The sequence below is a fragment of the Bubalus kerabau genome, chromosome 20 (genome assembly GCF_029407905.1).
Source record: "Bubalus kerabau isolate K-KA32 ecotype Philippines breed swamp buffalo chromosome 20, PCC_UOA_SB_1v2, whole genome shotgun sequence".
Lineage (NCBI taxonomy): Eukaryota > Metazoa > Chordata > Mammalia > Artiodactyla > Bovidae > Bubalus > Bubalus kerabau.
Window position 1 is genome coordinate 62,792,805 of NC_073643.1, and position 4,696 is coordinate 62,797,500.

The following is a 4,696-nucleotide window of genomic DNA, read 5'->3' on the forward strand; positions in this document are numbered from 1 at the left end:
AAGGTATTTATTCATTGAGTTGGCTGTTGTCATGGGACCCGGGGTTTATTTAGTGGATCCCTATGGACCCGGTCCTCCTCACCAGCACGCCCCTCAACACCACCCCCCACCCCCCCGAGCCCCCACCCCTCCCGCCACCCCCCGCAGCCCTGCCACCGCCGCACCCCCCCCCCCCCCCCCCCACCAGACCTCCCGGGCCGTCCGCCTTTCCGGTGTTTGTGGCCAGTGAGTTTGAAATCCATGGTCTCCTGACCTCAAGTGCACTTTCCCCACCCACCCGCGCATGCTTGTGTGTGCTGTCTTTGGACTTTGTCACGGTGCCTCTACCCAGGTTGAGTTTTGTTTTCTCTTCTTGGGGGGTCCGAGTGTCTCCTTCTTTTCCTTTCTTGCTCCTAGGCTTGCGTGTCCGTGTCTGTGTCTGTGTGTCTGTGTCTGTGTCTGCTTTCGAAAGTCCTGCTTTGTTCTCTCAGCAGCGCTTGCCTGGTTTCGTTTTGCCGGTCCCTCCCTCCCTCCCTCCCGCGCCCCTCTTTCGGGGGCCCGGGGGGCCGGGGGTTCCTGGGATGTCACTGGTGCCCCTCTCTCCGCCCACCCCGCCCCGAGCCCCCGCCGCCCGCCTGCGTCTCCGTGGCATGTCCCCCCACCACCCTGGAATCGCGTGGGGGATCGCGTCTCTTTCGTGGCAGCCTCCAGGGGAGAGATCTCCCGGCTCCTCTCCCTTCCTCTGCGGCCGGGGTCGCGTCGCGTCGCGTCGCGTCGCTCGGCGGCGGAGGCTCCGGGCCGAGCTCGGGCGTTTGGGCGGCCGGCGCTGTGGCGTCCCCGGCGGCCGGCGACAGCGACCCGTCCTCGGGACGTTCGAGCCGGTTGTCGGGAGCCACCTGGCGGCCGCTTGTATATTGTCCCTCGTCCTCCGGAGCTTCGGCGAGCCCTTCAGGAGGGTTGTGACTCAGCAGCCGGGCCCGAGGCAGAGCTCTCAGTCACCGGCTACGCTGGCGGCGACAGTCCCGGTGGCGCCGAGGCCTAGGGACGTCCTGCTGTCGCCGGAGATTGGTTCTCTAGGTTTCTGAGGAGGGTGATCGTCGCGGCGCTCCGGGGCCGGGCTCTGGGGTGGCCGGACCGGGTCGACCAGCATCTCCCCGTGCCCCTGTGGCCGCGGAGACGGACCGGCCGGACCCTCCCAGGGACGGGCCGCCGCGGTGGGCAGGGAGAGGGTCTTCCCTGCCCGGAGCGCCTGGACTCGGGCTCGGCGGTCCGGACTCCTCCTGGGCCGCCCTCAGGAGCGTTTGCTTCGCCCTCGGCCCCGCTCCGGAGGTGGGGACCGGCCCGGACTGTGGCTTGGAGGTCGCCGGAGGGCGCACCTGGGTCCGGGCCCTCGGGTGCTTTCTGAACGAGGTGCTTTCCGCGTCGCACTCCGGAGGTGGGGACCCGCCCGCCGGAGTCGTGAGGGTTGACGGGGAGAGGCGGGCGCGTGTGCGGTCCCCCCCCCCCCCCCCCCCAACCCCACCCCGTGGGGTCCGGTGGCCGAGGCGTCTCCCGGCACACATGCTGTTACTTTTTCAAAGTCTCGATGGGTTCGGAGACGGGGATGGACCGGACCCTGCTTCCGCGGGTGGCCGGGGAGGGCGCGCTCGACCCTTCAGCGTGCCCTCGTGGGTCTCGGTCGTCGGACGTGACTTTGTCTCACCCCTCCCCAACTCCCTGAATCCCGGTCAGGAGGTGGGGACCGGCTCGGGCCGTCCTGGGTGCCCCATCTAGGACGGTCTGGGCCCCGGGCGCGGTCCCTGGTCGGGGCCCGCTCGTCTCGTTGGAGGCGCCTCGCTGACGGTTCGTTCTTCTTGTTTCTTGATGCCCATTGAAGCCAAATCCCCTTTCGGAGACTCCGACGGACCGGTACCCCTACCGGTTTGGGCGAAGTGGGGAGGGCACCCCGGGCCAGCTCCCTCTCCCTTGGTGGGTGTCCGCGGCCCCACTTGGGCCACCACACGCCCCGTCCCCCTGCTCCCCTCCCCCCGGTCGACCAGATGAACCCGCCCCCCCCCCCCCCCCCCCCCCCCCACGCAGAGAGCTCCGGGCCTGGTGTTTATGGGGTAGCGCTGGGGACAGGTGGCCGGGCCAAGGTTCCGGGGTTCCTCCATGCGAGTCGTGGATGGGCCCCGCTGTCGGCTGCTGTCATTTCGTCACCCTTAATGGGCCTTTTTTACCACCAGGTAAGTGCTGACACGGTCTCCTTCGGTGTCTGCCGCCGAGGACTTTGGGTCTCTAGATGCACGCGGGGCTCTGAGCCTTCGGGCCGCCAGCTGGTGCCCGGTTCGGCCCTTGCCGCTGGAGCCGCCCGCCTGGGCCTGTGCGCCGGCTCCCGTGCGGTGGTGGTGGTGGTGTCTAGCTGACCCGACCCGTGGTGCCACCTCCGGTCTCTGGGCGACCCGAGGGTGGCGGGGCGAGGCGCTGTGGGTCTTCTACCCTGTGCGCTCCCCGCTGCGGGCACCCGGTGAAGGCTGAGATGCGGCCCCCGCCCTATGGGCTCCGTGCCACGTGTCAGGCGTTCTCTTCCTGGGGTCGTGGGCCGCTCTCGCCTGAGGCGAGGTGGGGGGGCGGAGGTTGCCGGTGGGGCTTAAAGCGGGCCCCTCTGGTGACTGTCCTCGCCGCGCCTCCCCCCCTGCTCCACCTTGGCTCAACCGATCGATGTGGTGTGGTCGTGCTCTCCCGGGCCGGGCCTAAGCCGTGCCAGACGAGGGACGGGCGTTCCTGGTGAACGCGTCCGCTCTTCTCGGTCTGCTCACGGGGCCCCTCGCCTGTCTTTCCCCCCTGCCCGTCGTGGAGGGTGAGGAAGGCAGGAGTTGGGTTGCGGTCTCTGGCCCTGACCTTCGGTCTCCTGTCCCCCGCCTCGGGGCGTCAGTGGGGGCCGTGGGTCTGTTGACACAGCAGATGCTCTCGCTTCGCCTTCCCGGCGTGTGCTCTGCGAGCGGCTCTCCCCGCGGTGGGGAGGGCTCTGCCGCTGCTGCGCTGCGCGCCCCCCTCCCCGCGCGGGTGCGCGAGCGTCCCTCGGTGGTGCCCCTGGAGCGCTCCAGGTCGTCCCTCAGGTGCCTGAGGCCGAGCGGCGGTGTCGTTTCCCTTAACCCCGGTGTCCTCCTCGGGTCCCCGCCGCGGTGGTGTGTGTGCGTGTCCCGTGAGTGGCTCTCGTCGGGAGGAGGGGTCGAGGCGGTAGGAGAGGCGTGCCTGTGCTCCTCGTCGTGGAGGCTGACGGATGAGGCCTTGCAGGGGACGGGACGCGGGCTCTGCGCTGGCCGTGGCCGCGCAGGCGCGCTTGTGTTGGTGCCCCGCCTACCTGTACCGCAGACCCCTCCCGCCCAGCTGGGGACTGGCGGCTCGTGGAGCGCCTCCGCGGGCCCGAAGGAGAGAGACGATCCGGGTGAGGGGCGGCGCGCCCTCGGTGAGAAAGCCTTCTCTAGCGATCCGAGAGGGAGCCTTGGGGTACCGGACCCCCCAGCCGCTGCCCCTCCCGAGTGCGCGGTGGCCGCCGTGGCGGCTGCCAGAGCACGTGGGCAGAACACCCCCCCCACCTCTCCTCTGGGGTTGGTGAGGGGGCGGGTGCGCCGGCCCCGCGGTTGGGGCCGTGTGCCGCTCGTTGCCTACCGCGGCCCGCGCCTCCCCCCTTCGAGTTGGGAGAGGGTCCCGCTGGGCCCCGCCGGGCGTCCGGCAGGTGGCGGGGGACCGGGGCGCGCGTTGTGCCGTGTGCGCGCGCGCGCGGTCGGCCCCCGCGGTGTGGTGAGCCTTGGGGCAAGGGCGGGGAGGTGTTGGGGGCGCGACGCCCGGTCGGCCCCGGCTTCCCCAGCCCCGTAGCCGTGGTGAGGGAGAGCCTATCGCGCCCGCCCTCTCCCCACGAGCCGCAGCCGGTGGCGGCGTGCGGTCACGGTCGGGGCCGCCTCGCTTGAGAGCGTGACCCCCAGGCTGTCGAGCCCCAGGGTGTCAGGCTAGATGGAAGACGGATCTGTCGAGGACGGATGGAGGAAGATGGGCCGGGCGGCACCCCGGCCCTGGTGGTGGGGCCGGGTCGTGGGGGCCCGCTCCGGGGATAGCCGGGACCGGTCGGCGTCCCAGGCGTGTCGCGGGACCGCCCTCGTGTGTGGGTGGCGGTGGGACCCCGCGCTGGTTTTCCTGGTGGCCCGGCCGTGTTCCCGGTGTTTTTCGGGTCCCCGGACGGCGCCCGCGCCCCTGTCCCGCGGCCCCCGCCGTGCGTGCTTGCCGGCCCCTCCCCGCCGCTGCCGGCCTCTCCTCCTCGCCCCGCGCGTGCGACCGCCCCGCGCTCCCGTCCCCTGTCTGGGACCGAGCCGGCCTCGCCTCACGTGGGTGTCGTCCCCCGGCCTCCGTCGGCCGGTGGCGTCCCCGAGGCGGGGCGGGGCGGGGGAGCCTTGCGCGTGTCGGGGACGGGGGTGGGCCGCCGGTGCGCGGCGGGAGAGCGTTCTCCCCGGCCGGCTGCGGCTCTCGGGTGTGTGTCGGTGGCGGTGGGCGTGAGCCCCCGTGAGGGTGTCGGGGGCGCCAGTCCGTCGTCCCGGGCGTGCCGTGGGACCGCCCCTGTGCTGGGAGGCCTCTGGCGGTGAGATCCCGCGGTGGGCCCCGGCGGCTGACTCGCGTTTCCCCCGCCCACGGGTCGCCTTGAGCCCTGCCCCTCGCGGTGGCGCGCGGCCACCCCGCCTCCACC